The following is a 15,348-nucleotide window of genomic DNA, read 5'->3' on the forward strand; positions in this document are numbered from 1 at the left end:
CTTCTCCTGTCTCCTAATTTTTCATTCTTCATAGAAATATTGAAGCCTTGAATGGGAACAGAAATGCTCGGAGATAATCCCTCCAGTACATAAAAAACAAGGGCACTGTGCATTTTGTGACACAGAGCTTATACTGTATATTGAGCAGTGACATTTGGAAATATATACAGGAAGAGTTACATAGACTTGACATTTGCTGAGCCCTTTCAGGCTATGTACTAATAGTGGTCATGCATTTAGTTTGCTCACAGCAGCATTCACCAAGTTATTAGATGTGTAGCTAAGTCACACTCTAGAAAATGATTGTGATTTTCATCCCATGCGTTTTGGCAGTGATGAATGTGTTCCCAAACCAGATACAGTTGGCTACATATGACAGAGAGAGATAGAATGCAGATATGGTCATATATCTTCTATAGGTCATTTAACCTCTGCTAGCACAGCAATAAGGACATGGCTGAGCAAGTAGGACAAGGATTGCTGACCCCAACTGCCTGAAGGGCTGCAGAATAACACCAAGAGCAAAATCTGAAATCCTTACTTATTTACCGAAAGGTTCCCTCTGCATCCCGGAGCACTTGAGTAGTGATGAAATGCACTTAGTGCAGCTCTTCCCGGCTGACCCCATGTTCTCTTTTATCTTTGGAGCTATGCATTTGATGAAACTAGTAAACATCGGAATCTGTATTTTGTTGGAATAACAGACATTTTACAGATATGAGTGTCTCTCTGTTGAGTGGATTCATGAAACATCGACTGTGACATGTCACTAGTGTAGTAGAAAACAATAGGACAGATTTACTATAAATGTGCCAGTATTTTTGCTCAGCCTTACACTAATGGCTTTAGATACTTTTTATGCTATTCCTGACAAGAAATGTAGTGTAATGGGGAAGGCATGTGGCTTTTCATGTCACAATGTATGCCAAAATTCTGGCACAAAGTAAGCCAACTAATTGGTACCATAGTATAAATTAAGCCTGCTTTCACACTCGCGTTTTGGGTGGATTCGTCATGGATCTGCAAAAACGGATCTGTTACAATAATACAACCGCTTGCATCCGTCATGAACGGATTCGTTTGTATTATCTGTAACATAGCCTAGACTCATCCGTCATAAGCTCCATTGAAAGTCAATGGGAGACGGATCAGTTTTCTATTGTGCCAGATTGTCTCAGTTTCGTCAAGCGGACAGCAAAACGCTGCAGGCAGCGATTTAGTGTCTGCCTCCAGAGCGGAATGGAGACTGATCGGAGACAAACTGATGCATTTTGAGCAGATCCTTTTCCATTCAGAATGCATTAGGGCAAAACTTATCTGCTTGTGAGAGCCCATGACGGATCTCACAAACGGAAAGCCAAAACGCGAGGGTAAAAGTAGCCTAAGACTAGACAGTCTAAAGGTTCACCACATTTATCATCTACCATCAGCCACAGTGATAAATCTGGCACATTTTTAGACTGTCTAGAATAGGTTTGCACAGCCAACTCACCGCTCTTCTTGATATGAGACTTCCACCCCTCAGGGTGGTACAGGCAACTTTATATTGGCCATAGGATTCATGCAACTGCATCTACAGTGAGGAACAGAAGTATTTGAACACCCTGCGATTTTGTAAGTTCTCCCACTTAGAAATCATGGAGGTGTCTGAAATTCACATTGTAGGTGCATTCCCACTCTGAGAGACAGAATAAAAAAAAATTAAAATAAGGAAATCAAATTGTATGTTTTAAAAAATATATATTTGTCTTGCACTGCTGAACATATGTATTTGAACACCTGAGAAACAGCAAAAATTCTGGCTCTTAAAGACCTGTTACTGTGCCTTTGAAAAGTCCAGCTCTACTCCACTAATTAATCTATCTTAGTAGCACCTGTCTGAGATCTTTAAAAACACATGTCCAGCCCACAGTCAGTCAAACGCCAACTAGACCAAAGAGCTGTCAAAAGACACCAGAAACAAAATTGTGGACCTGCACAAGGCTGGAAAGGGCTATGGGGCAATTGCCAAGCAGCTTGGTGAAAATAGTTCAAATGTTGGAGCAATTGTTAGAAAATGGAAGAGGCTAAAGATGACTGTCAGTCTCCCTCAGACTGCAAGATCTCACCTCATGAGGTATCACTGATGATAAGAAACGTGAGGAATCAGCCCAGAACTACAAAGGAGGAGCCGGTCAATGACATGACAAGAGCTGGGACCACAGTTTCAAAGGTAGAACACTATGCTGTCATGGTTTCAAATTATGCATTGCACGGAAGGTTCCTTTGCTCAAGTCATCACATGTCCAGGCCCGTCTGAGGTTTGCCAATGACCATCTGGATGATCCGGAAGAGGCATCGGAGAAAGTCATGTCGTCAGATGAGACCAAAGTAGTACTTTTTGGTCTAAATTTCACTCATGTTTGGAGGAAAAAGGATGAGTTGCATCCCAAGAACACCATCCCTACTGTGAAGCATGAGGATGGTAACATCATGCTTTGGGGATGCTTTTCTGCAAAGGGGACAGGACGACTGCACTGTATTAAGGAGAGGATGAATGGGGCCATTTATTATGAGATTTTTGAGCAACAAGTTGTCTTCCAACATGACAATGACCCGAAGCACACAGCCAGGATAACCAAGGAGTGGCTCTGTAAGAAGCATATCAAGGTTCTGGAGTCGCCTAGCCAGCCTCCAGACCAAAATCCAATAGAACATCTTTGGAGGGAGCTGAAACTCTGTGTTGCTCAACGACAGCCCTGAAACCTGACAGATCTAGAGGAGATCTGTGTGGAGGAGTGGGCCAAAATCCCTGTTGCAGTGTGTGTAAATATGGTCAAAAACTACAGGAAACGTTTGACCTCTAATTGCAAACAAAGGCTTCTGTACGAAATATTAACATTGATTTTTTCAGGTGTTCAAATACTTATGTTCAGCATTAAAAGTTCACATTATTTCTTTTAAGTTTAAAAACATCACAGGTGCAAAAGGTTCAAGAAAACGCTTAAGTATTTTAGACAGCGCAGTCTGTCCTTAGTCCGAATGCACACGGCCTTATTTCATGGCCATGAGCGGTCCGTGGTAACACGGGCTGGATTCCTTCTGAGAGCAGGAGCGCACGGCGTCCTTGGTTGCTAGGACGCCGTGCGCTTCGTGCTGCCGCTGCACTACAGTAATACACTCGTATGATCTATATGAGTGTATTACTGTAGTGCAGCGGCGGCATGAAGTGCACGGTGTCATAGCAACCAATGACACCGTCCGCTCCTGCTCTGAGCAGGAATCCAGGCTGTGTTACCACGGACCGCTCACAGCCGTGTGCATTCAGCCTTAGTCACAGCCACAATTATTTAAAAGGGTATTCTCATCACAGACAATGGGGACATACTGCTAGGATATGCTCTCATTGTCTTATAGGTGCAGGTCCCACTGCTGGGACCCGCACCTATATCGAGAAAGGAGCCCTGAAGGTGGTGGAGACCGCATGTGTCTGCATGAAGTTTTATCTGTCATGTTTGTATATGGAATAAATGTGGAATTTTTCCAGTACATGTCCTGGAGAAAAAAATGTATTTTGGTTTATGAATCTCATTACTTGCACTAAACATACTAGACAAGTATTAGTATATCTACCCAAATGTTTTTTATTTTTTTTATTTTTCATATTTAATACTGACTTATGCTACAAACAAGAATAACTAATCTACTGCATAGACAGCCTGTGGGGAGGGGTGAACTGCAAGTGGCCTACAATTCCTCTCTTTTGCATTGTAAAGCAATATTATTGATGGTATTGCCCATGCAATGTGAAAAAGTTATAGGGGGTAATTTATCAAACTGGTGTAGAACTGGCTTAGTTACCCATAGCAACCAATCAGATTAATCCTTTCATTTTGGAGAACTACTTTAGAAAATGAAAGGTGGAATTTGATTTGTTGCTATTGGCAACTAAGCCAGTTCTACTTTACACCAGTTTGATTAATGACCCCCATAGTGTTTAATACTGTATTGTATTGTTTCTGTCACGTACCGACAGTCCCAACACTGCCTAGTCAGTAGCAGCTAGTGCCACCTTTGGCAAGTGTGTGTGACTGAGTGGAAGCCTAAGCATAGTCTGCCATTGATGGTGGGCGGTGAGAGTGAGGAAGTATACAACCTATGAAAGTGAGAGCAGGATGGCTCCTGGATGTGGAAAACCTCATATGGGTCACTTAGAAATGATGATAAAGCTGTAGAGGCTGCTGAGACTGAGAGACTGCTGTAGAGGAGCTAGTGGCTGAGTATTGTTCTGAACTATCGCTTAATCTCCAACAAGCTGAGAATTGGTATATAACTGGTTGCCATATGGTATTGTCAAAGACCACATGGAGACACAGGCTGTGAGAGCATGTGCTGTGAAGCCAAGGGTGAAAGTGTTGTTGATATGTATGCTGTATGCATGCAGCTACAAAAGGCTGGTGACACCCCAAAATAACTGCTTGTTGGGGCATGTTTTGTTAGGGAATAGCCTCACTTAGACCCACTGCACCATGGAAGCTTCAAGCCAGAGCCATCTTGGGCTCAGCCTGACCTCTGCAGAAGTAGTAGTGTAGCACACATTTCTCCAGGCTGTTTTGATGTTGAAAGAGGACCTTTCACTACAATACAAAATCTAAACTAAGCATACAGACATGGAGAGCGGCGCCCAGGGATCTCCCTGCACTTACTATTATCCCTGGGCGCCGCTCCGTTCTCCCGGTATAGGCTCCGGTATCTTCATATGTTCGGCTCAACTGGGTGGAGCCTGCCGGCGTCTCCTTCTCCCAGGCTGTAGCGCTGACCAATCGCAGCGCTCAGCTCATAGCCTGAGAGTTTTCGTTTTTTTCTCTCCGGCTATGAGCTGAGCGCTGCAATTGGCCAGCACTCCAGCCTGGGAGAAGGAAATGCCCAGGAGAACAAGAGCAGGCTCCTCCCAGTTGAGCCAAAAATCTGAAGATACCGGAGCCTATACCGGGAGAACGGAGCGGCGCCCAGGGATAATAGTAAGTGCAGTGAGATCCCTGGGCGCCGCTCTCCATGTCTGTATACTTAGTTTAGATTTTTTATTGTAGTGAAAGGTCCTCTTTGAAGTTACTAACCTAGTGTGAGAGAAACCACCACGTTACAGTACATAATCTAGAGAAGGTAACCATTGATCTTATGTACCACTTAAAGTCACAGTAACTGGTGAGATTCCAAAGAAATAAAATAAATTGTTTGCATCAACTAGTGTCTGAGACATTCTAGTGGAGCATAGCCTCCTAACAAGTCATTAGCAAATGCTTTCGATATATATTTTCTAGTCATAAATGCAAAAACAATAGCTGCTACTTGCATAGAAAGACTAGATTATATGATAATATATTGTAAACTAATATCACTCTGTACTCTGCAACTCCCACACACTTCCTCTGGAGATGATTAATGCTGTACTGCCATCGTTTAAAAAAAAATATATGGAAGATTCTCTCTCATATTTAACCAGTGATAATGACTGCTCAGTAAAATTATAATGCAAGTCCTGCTATTAACTCCTCTACAGTACAGTTCTCTCAGTTTGCTCAGCGGATTCTTCTAATTCATTGGAGGGTTTAATATTGTTTTCTATTACTGGTTTGTGTCAGCACCACTTCTTTGGTATGCATTTCCTCAGGAGTCTATGCTGTAGAACATATAGATACTAACGGTATCAGAAATACTTCTTTTTGCAAGAACATAAGGGTTCATCATAAGTAATGGGATCAAAATTGCATCTGAGTGTGAGGCCTCATTCTAAAATCTAATGATCTGAAATAACAATATCTTAGTTCCATATCATGCTGTTGGTTCAGGTCATGAACATGAGACTTGAGGTTGGGCCCAGGCATGCAGCTACATCTGAATGAGGCCTAACACATATATCTTTATATGCTGGCCTGTTGGCTTTGCACATTTTGTATGTATAATGTTGACTGTTTAAGGCAGAGTTCACTGATATCAATTTGCTTTTTTTTTTTCAATCAATCTTTGCTTTAGTGTATACTCCAGTACTCCAATAGCCTTCTGTCAGGCTTTACCCATGTTGAGATGTTATCTAAGCATGTAACCAACGGGCCTTGGCTCTGATGGTCACAGCGTCTAAGCCTTTCCCCTGTCGTCCTTCCCTTAACTGCCTCATTACAATGTCTGCCCCCTTGCGGCATAACATATCCTGTGACTAGACCTATACTATAATACCCACACCTCATCCCTCACAATTCTCTAGCCTACTATTCAAGGTCACCCTGAGTTACAGACCACCATACACTGCTGCTGCTAATGGGATTATGTGATGCACTGGCCCCACTGCCTCCTGCTTCACTTTTCCTTTCATCAGTAGATGAAAAGTAAAGCAAATAATGAGGAGACTGTAATGTGACTATCCCCCTGGCAGCCACGATGTATGGGGTCTCGATCGCTTTACCTTTCATCAGTTGTAGACAGCTGATGTAAGGGAAAATGAACTGCGTGGTGGAAGAAAATAATGAAGCAGCTCAGGGTGAGCAGGAATAGTAGGTTTGTCAGTTGTGAGGGATGCATCAACCCCTGGAGGTGGTCTCGGGATATGTGATGCAGCAAGGGGGTGGACAGTTATTCTAATAAGGTAGAGAAGGGTAGGACCAAAGGGAAGAGGCTTAGACACTGTGTCAATCTGAGCTAAACCTTTTTTCTCACATGCTTACTTGACATTATTATTATTTATTGATATTACATTATGACAAGAGAAAGAGAGAAAACTGGTTCCTCCCACTGGAAAAAATGCAGGACTTTCCGTCTCAGGGAAAAGAGTGACTTTAATAAAAAAAAAAAAGGAAAATTTGGGGATTACCATTTGAGTATCATTTTTTCCCACTGGAAAACCAATTTAATGGTAAAAAATTGATGTGATCTTGACTATTGCCTAGTGGATAATTGTTATGGAACCCAACTTTGTTATGGTTTCTAATTTGCATCCTAATCTGTCTAGTCCCATCCCTCTGGTCATTAAACTGCCTTAACAAAAAAAAAATAATAATAATAATAACTGTTAGGGCTTATGCACATGAGTGTGTGTGCCCCGTGCTGCAGACTGCATATAGCGGTTGTCAGTGCATAGAATCGGTCGTATGCCTGCCGTTTGGAGATGTGGTCCCAATCACTTGAAAAGGTCCGCATTCCGCAAGATTCAGTCTGCTGGGCAAAAAAATAGAACATGTTCTACTTTTTATGCCGTGTGGAGGCATGGACCGAAATGCCTTGGGAGCGCTCCATAGTGCTTTCATGGGCTTCCGCTCCATGTCTCTGCTCCGCAACACTCAATATCTTGCAGATTGCGAACCCATTCAAGTGAATGGGTCCGCATCGGTGATATGGAGCGCACAGGGCCAGTGCTCATATATTCCAGACCCGCTGTTTTCAGGCCGCAATACGGGCACAGGCCATACATGTTTGTGTGCATGAGCCCTTAAGATAACAATACTAGTGATATGTACAGTTGTAGCAAAATGCACCAGCATTTGTGCACCAACACTTTTCAACACTTTTGAGACTTGTCTGACAAGAGAGTGTAGCTTAGATGCACCATCATGTGCCCAAAAAGTTGCCAAAATTTGCTGCATGTTATGAGGTGAAATAAGCCAACAAATAGGTGGTGTAAAGTTAGACTAGACAGATGTGCCAGGTTCATCATCCAGTATCAACCACTGTGATAAATCTGACACAATTTACTTTTAAGCTTATATTACACCTGCAGATAATCCTTAAGATCATCACTAACAGGTGTTTGTATGAACGCTCATTAGCAATGACCTAGCAGTGTAATACTGCCACTGATTACCCAATGAACGAGCATTTTTTGAATCTTTTAGCAGGTTTCAAAATTATCGTTTGCCAACGGTAGATCGTGCAGTCCAATCACGGTCTGCTGCTGGCAAATAATGATTTAGTGTGGGGGTGAGCGATGGCATTAGCGATCGCTCAACCCCATACTGTGGAGGAGATCGCTGCATGTAATAGCAGCGGTCTCCTCTGCTGATGAGCAGGCGATTAGCAGGAAGGTTCGCTACCCTCCTGACAGGTCTAATATAAGCTTTAGACGGAATTTGTATATCTAACCCACGGGTGTCAAACACAAGGCCCGCGGGCCGAATCCGGCCCGCCAGACCTTGTCATGTGGCCCGCCGCCGGCCTTCACCTTTTATTATCACTTCCTGCAGGCGGCCCCTGCAGGAAGTGATAATAAAACTACAAGTGCTCGCCGAGACTGAGAGGAGGGAGGAGGCAGGCTGGGCGCTGGCAGTGTGAGTCATACGTCACGCGCCTGCGCCGCCCACTTTATGAATGAAGCAGGCGGCGTGGGCGCATGACGTATGACTCAAGCTGCCAGCGCCTGTCCTCCCGGCCTGCCTCCTCCCTCCTCTCAGTCTCGGCGAGCGCTTGTAGTTGTAAGTACCCACAGATCCCCCATAAGTGTCACCACAGATCCCCCCATAAGTGTCACCACAGATCCCCCCATAAGTGTCACCACAGATCCCCCCATAAGTGTCACCACAGATCCCCCCATAAGTGTCACCACAGATCCCCCCATAAGTGTCACCACAGATCCCCCCATAAGTGTCACCACAGATCCCCCCCATAAGTGTCACCACAGATTCCCCCCCATAAGTCCGATACAACCGGCTCTTTGACGGTGACCAAACTGCTGATGCGGCCCCCGATGAATTTGAGTTTGACACCCCTGATCTAACCTATTGTCTTTGATATTACATAGTACTGAGACTTATCATGACAATCCTGAAGACTTGATTAACAACTCTGCTACATTTGTTATCCCCAAGTCCTTTTTTATCTTGGCTTATTTACCTTCAATGGATTAAGGCCTCTTTCACACGGGCGTCATGTTTTTTGCCCGTTGCGGGAAAATGCGCGATTTTTCTGCGCAAGTGCAAAACATTGTAATGCGTTTTGCACTCGCGTGAGAAAAATCACGCATGTTTGGTACCCAAACCCGAACTTCTTCACAGAAGTTCGGGCTTGGGATTGATGTTCTGAAGATTGTATTATTTTCCCTTATAACATGATTATAAGGGAAAATAATAGCATTCTGAATACAGAATGCTTAGTATAATAGTGCTGGAAGGGTTAAAAAAAATAAAAACGTTAACTCACCTTATCCTCTTGATCTCGTAGTTCCCGGTCGGTCTCTTCTTTAGCTGTGGGCTAAAGGACCTGTGGTGAAGTCAGATCACATGCTCCATCACCACGGTGATGGACCATGTGATTGGAGCATGTGATCTGACATCACCACAGGTCATTTAGCCCACAGCTAAAGAAGAGACCGACCGGGAACTACGCGATCAAGAGGATAAGGTGAGTTAACTTTTTTATTTTTTTTAACCCTTCCAGCACTATTATACTAAGCATTCTGTATTCAGAATGCTATTATTTTCCCTTATAACCATGTTATAAGGGAAAATAATACAGTGAATAGACTGTCACCTAGAACCCATGCGTGAAAATCGCACCGCATCCGCACTTGCTTGCGGATGCATGCGATTTTCACGCAACCCCATTCATTTCTATGGGGCCTGCGTTACGTGAAAAACGCACAAAGAGGAGCATGCTGCGATTTTCACGCAACGCACAAGTGATGCGTGAAAGTCACCGCTCGTGTGCACAGCCCCATAGAAATGAATGGGTCAGGATTCAGTGCGGGTGCAATGCGTTCACCGCACGCATCGCACCCGCACGGAAAACTCGCCCGTGTGAAAGGGGCCTAACTGAGATACTTTGATGAAAAATTTTGGACAAGCCCCTAAATGCTCTAGAATAGTTACATACCGTACTTTTCGCCCTATAAGACACACTTTTCCCCCCAAAAGTGGGGGGAATATAGCAGTGCATCTTATAGGGTGAATGCTGTATTTTGCTGAATTTTCAATGATACGCTGCGCCACGATGCCGCGCGGCGGGTGTTTCAGCTGAGAGGGAGGAGGGGCTACTACATGGGCCCTGCTCACTGTATATAATCGTATGTGTAATTGTAGGCATTGCTAAGGTATAAAAATTCTGGGTAATCAGCGCCTATATTACTTACAAGCGCTCAGTAGCAGAGAGGAGGGAGGAGGCAGGCCGGGAGGACGGGGGCGCTGGCAGCGTGAGTGACTACGTCATGTGCCTATGCCGCCTGCTTCATTCATAAAGTGGGAGGCACAGGCACGTGGCGTAGTGACTCACGCTGCCAGCGCCCGTCCTCCCGGCCTGCCTCCTCCCTCCTCTCTGCTACCGAGCGCTTGTAAGTAATACAGGTGCTGATTACCCAGAATTTTTATACATTAACAATGCCTACAATTACAGATATGATTATATACAGTGAGCGGAGCCCGTGTAGTAGAATACAGTCACTTCACGGGCCCCGCTGTCATTATAAAAACAGATGCGACCCCCACCCCCTGTATTGGGGGTCATTCACACTACAGGGACACTGTTATGGAGGGGATCTGTGGATGACACATAGCATAAGATGCTATATATGTATCATCCACAGATCCCCCCCACAACAGTGCCATCCACAGATCCCCATAACAGTGCCATCCAGAGACCCCAATAAGAGCCATCCAGAGATCCCCATAACAGTGTCACCCACAGATCCCCCATAACAGTGTCACCAACAGATCCCCCATGACAGTGTCACCCACAGATCCCCCATAACAGTGTCCTCAACAGATCCCCCATAACAGTGTCCTCAACAGATCCCCCATAATAGTGTCATCCACAGACCACCATTAGTTCAAAACCCACCAAAAACACACCTTTTGGTTCAACATTTTTTTTGCTTATTTTCATCCTCAAAAACCTAGGTGCGTCTTATGGGCAGGTGCATCTTATAGGGCGAAAAATATGGTAGTTAATACTTTGGAAAAAAGACACAAGTCCATAAAAATCATGTTATACAGTACTAACCTCTTTCTCCAGTGTTGTACTCTGTGTCGCTAGCCTGGTCCTCCTGCCGCTGCTGTAGACCTCTAAGGACAGTGATTGGCTGTAGTGGTCATGTGCCGTATATAGCAACACATCACTGCTGCCGTTCATAAAGAAGCAGCGTCCGGAGGACTGAATTGGCAGCACAGACCTCGGCACTGGAGAAAGTGGCAAATAGAACATCATTTATTTCAAAGACCGTTTGGGGGCTTGTCTGATATTTCTAATTATCTCGGACTACTCCTTTAAGAAGGATTAGCCAAAAATCGTATTTGCAGTACTTAAAACCTGTCACTTCCTGTTTAGAATTGATTACCGTACACATGTGACCTTTCATATTTAAGCGTTATCCAAATTGCTTTCTATGCACCATTGCTCATAATACGGTGTCGCTGTATTTTAATTATTGTCCACGACAAGAAAAAGTAATATTATCTAATGTAACCTGATGTGTTTTAGAGACAGAAATACATTTCCATTCTATTACCGCACTGATAATTGTTGCCTTCAGCTAAACATTCGGGATAATGAGAACAGTAATATAATAATGCAGCTATAGGAAGCCACCACTGGATTGAGCAGCTCGGGGTCGTTTAGTACACAGGACATCCATTCTGTTTTGTCTGAATGAATGCTGGAAGAATGTCCATCCTTTTCCCTGACACGGATAGCATCCTAAACCAATCAGTTTTACTAATTAAACTGCCTGAGGCGTCTGAGTTTTGTCAATATTCTCAAAGAGTTATCCATCCGCTAAAGTAAGTGCTTGAAATAAACTTTATAAGAACGTATTATCAGTTAGTATTCTCAACAGATGCGCTATAAATAAATTTGCCTTCCTATCCCGTACACTGTGTGTGTGTATTGTCCCAGAAGAACAAATGCCATAGTCTAATATTGAATAGAAGCTGTCGACTCTCCTGACATGTCTGTTTTTGTGAATACTTGCCTTTTCTGTGAATAAACTGCACAACTGTTTCTTAGCATTGTGATATATAAATAAGTTAAATAAGTTACCATTATCCTTGTTAAAGGGGTATGACACATACATTTTCTGAGTGGTCCAACACTGGGACAGATTTACAACAATTACTAATCCTGACTGATGGTTGACAAGATGCACAAGATGTGTCACAGTGTCTCATGCGGGGAGATAAATTTGGTCTAACTGTTGGTTGATTTAGTTTCGGCAAAATTTAGCCACAATTTTGGTGCACATTAGGACATCCTAAGCTCCCCCTTTCCTGCGAAATGATGCCCCTGTCCTTGTGTCCTCTCCCAAAATAATGGGATTTCTGATCTTCACAACATCTTGCATTCCTTTGCCTGATTTTTGTTTCAGTCGGTTTTGCATATAAGCAGCCTGTTGACGACTGCCAGCACAAAAATAGGTTAATTGGTTTCTTGTGAAATTGCCCATGGTGCGTACATGAGTAAACTCCATTGGGGGCAGGGATTGATGTCTATAAATAATGTAAAAATTCTTCAGTATGTTGGTGCCTGATTAATGTAGGAAAAAAATAAATTAGTTGATGTACATAAATTTTGGAACAATGAAGTGTACATTTTTCTACTAAGTCAGTGTCAGTTTATGAGGCTATGCATAAATTGTGTGCATAATTTATTTAAAAAAATAAAGAAAATTGAAAAAAAATAATTAAAAAACAACTTGTAGTTTGCGCACAGAAAATAAAAACTGTTTAAGTCTATGCAGAAATTTTAAGTGGTCATTGAGCTTTCACAAAACTTTTGTTATGTTGGAAGAACATGTTTTCATTGGTTGAGGCCCCCACCGATTGCTCGAATGAGGAGAGAGAAGAGCACACATAGGGCACCCCTCGCTGCAGGAGATGGAATCGAGATGGGCCCGTGGGCTTTCTATTTAGCCCATCTCCTGCACCGAGGAGAGAGAGTGCGCTATGTGAGCTCTTCTCTCTCCGCATTCTAGTGTTCAGTGGGGTTCTCAGCACTCAGACTGCCACCGATCGAAATTTTTTATGTTAAAGTTTTTTGATAGCTCAGTGACCCTTTAAAATACAGATACATCCATTTTATATACATCTACTGTATATATTTAATTTTCCTTCCTAGAAAACAGCCCGTAAGAATTATGGATCCATAGAACGGATGCCATACTGATGCCATATGACCAGTGTTGAACGAACTTGGGTTTTAAGTTTGGCATCCAAAGTTTGGGTTCAGGTTATTGAAGAATCCCTTTATGGATTCCGAATTCCGTTATGGTCCATGGTAGCAGAATCCATAACAGGATTCTTCGATAACCCGAACATATCACTTATCACACTTGTGTAAAACTGGCTGTAAATGTATGCACGGCATTCGTAGCACTGTTTTTTCTCCGTTATAATAACTGATAGTTCTCAGCAGATGTAATACAAGACTGTACGGATCTCTGTGCTGCAGCCTTGTGCTTTCTCAAGCGGTTGTGGTCATGACACTCAGTCTAAATGTTGTTTGGAGCGTCACGCCGACTAACAGCCGACCGACAATCCCTTGTCATGTGCACAGTTCCATATCTAATTAAATATATCTTTAGCTTATGAGCAAAACCAGGCGATGCTAAGCATTGTTTGTGTGCTCGGCATGCCCTGAACGTCCTCGGTATATCAGAGATGGCTTTGTTTGTCCTCCACAGAGAGCCTTTGCCTGCATACGGTTATGTTATTAAAATGCATTTACATTCTTATATGACACATACTAATTAAAAAAAAATATTCAAAAAGGGAAAAAAAGTGTAAGTGGTTTTGACCCTTTGAGGACTAATTATCCCCTTTCCAGAGCATGCTTGGTTTGCCTTAATTAGGTTTGTATCAGTGGCTGTCATTGAAGGCTTACTCACTGGTTCACATGGGGGTGTCACTAAATGGAAGACATTCAGTGCATGAATAAGCTGTGCATTGTTTCTCATCACTGGAGCAACAGACAGCTAAGAGCCAAGTCATACTGGGCAAAGTGGAGAAAAGAGAGCATCAGGATCAGGCAAGCTTTCTCTTTCCACTTCAACAAGAAACCAGTGATGAAAATAAAATTGCAGCAGTAGCACAATTTGCGGAATGGAATGGGCAGCCCATTATAGAATTTTTTTTGTCTGTGATTGCGGACAAGAATAGGACATGTTCTATCTTTTCTGCGGAGCTGCAGAACGGAACTACAGATGCAGACGGCACACGCATCTTTTGCGGCCCCATTTAAATGAATGGGTTGTCACCCCTTCTGCAAAATTGTGTAATGGATGCGGACTTATTCAAACGGTCATCTGAACGAGCCCTTACATTTCTATAATAGTTAAAAGTTAATATACTATGTTTTTCTTTTTCACAAAACAAAATAGTGGGTGATTTTCTGGATATCATTTTTTGAAGTCCCTCCATGTATTCTAGTTCCTGTTCTGGCTCTTTAACTTCTTTTTGGTCTAGATTTTTAGCACAGGAAACAGTCTGGCTTCTACGCCTGAGAAAGCCTCCATTGGCGCATCACCTATTACTACAATTCTACACCAAATCCTATCATGAGGATTACCCTTCAGATCATTTTTTCACTTCATATCTGTAGTTAACTGAATTACCTGTCTATATAGGATGTCTTATGATTTGTGCTGACTCCTACTGAAGGACAATAAAGAGCCTATTTGATTTTAAATGGCATTCATGCCCCTTCAGATTGACATTAGCCCCAGGTGTCTGCTGTGTGAAATAGTAGAATCCCTGTGGCAGATGCCATCTTTAAAGGCTCAACATGTATGGCGAATGTCAGGAAGGAGTTAATAATGTGGACATTAAATATTTTCACTAACTTCTGCTTCATGTAAAAGGAGCATGTTGATGTTAGTTCGGACAAACTCAAATTTATTATCTTAGTGCTGCGAGGCAGCAGTGGTCCATTCATGAAATGCATACATAGTGCGGTATGTAAATCTTTTAAACATAAGATTCTTAAACAGGTTCTCTAACCTCTCCTGATATGTCTGTTTTTGGAACTACTTGCATTCACCATGTAATAATAATTGTAGAGCATCTATTCTTATCACTCTATCATACCATTAGTTTATTATTCCAGATGGGTGCTACCAGTTAGGGGTGTGTCCATATGCATTCTAATACTGGCAGCACTGATTGGACAATGGACACACTCCCACCTGTTAACACCCAGCTGGACCTTCATTGCAGACTGCTAGTAATTAGTTTACAACTTCTAGCAGGAATATTAAAGGAATAGCACATCATAGAGTTGTAAAAATACATTCTACAAATTATTACATGGAAAATACAAGTTACTAAAACCGACATGTCAGGAGAGGGTACAGGTCTTTTTTTTTATTCAATGGTTTGCCCCTGATAATATGTTGGTTGTAAG

At 42.8% G+C, this 15,348-nt stretch overlaps 2 protein-coding genes across 5 annotated transcripts in view; one reads left to right on the plus strand and one right to left on the minus strand.

The window, feature by feature from the left end:
• IMMP2L (inner mitochondrial membrane peptidase subunit 2) overlaps positions 1-15,348 on the plus strand; it is a 1,176,402-nt gene that overhangs the window by 450,823 nt on the left and 710,231 nt on the right. The window lies entirely within an intron of this gene.
• The window catches only part of LRRN3 (leucine rich repeat neuronal 3), a 58,641-nt gene that overhangs the window by 5,655 nt on the left and 37,638 nt on the right, over positions 1-15,348 (minus strand). Inside the window, exon 2 of one of the 4 annotated variants that reach the window (XM_044280332.1) lies at positions 542-682. The exons of the other annotated variants lie outside the window; for them this stretch is intronic. The gene's annotated coding sequence lies outside the window, so the exon portion shown is untranslated. The remainder of the gene's footprint in view (positions 1-541; positions 683-15,348) is intronic. 4 annotated transcript variants of the gene reach the window in all.

Source organism: Bufo gargarizans, chromosome 2 (genome assembly GCF_014858855.1).
Source record: "Bufo gargarizans isolate SCDJY-AF-19 chromosome 2, ASM1485885v1, whole genome shotgun sequence".
Taxonomy (NCBI): domain Eukaryota; kingdom Metazoa; phylum Chordata; class Amphibia; order Anura; family Bufonidae; genus Bufo; species Bufo gargarizans.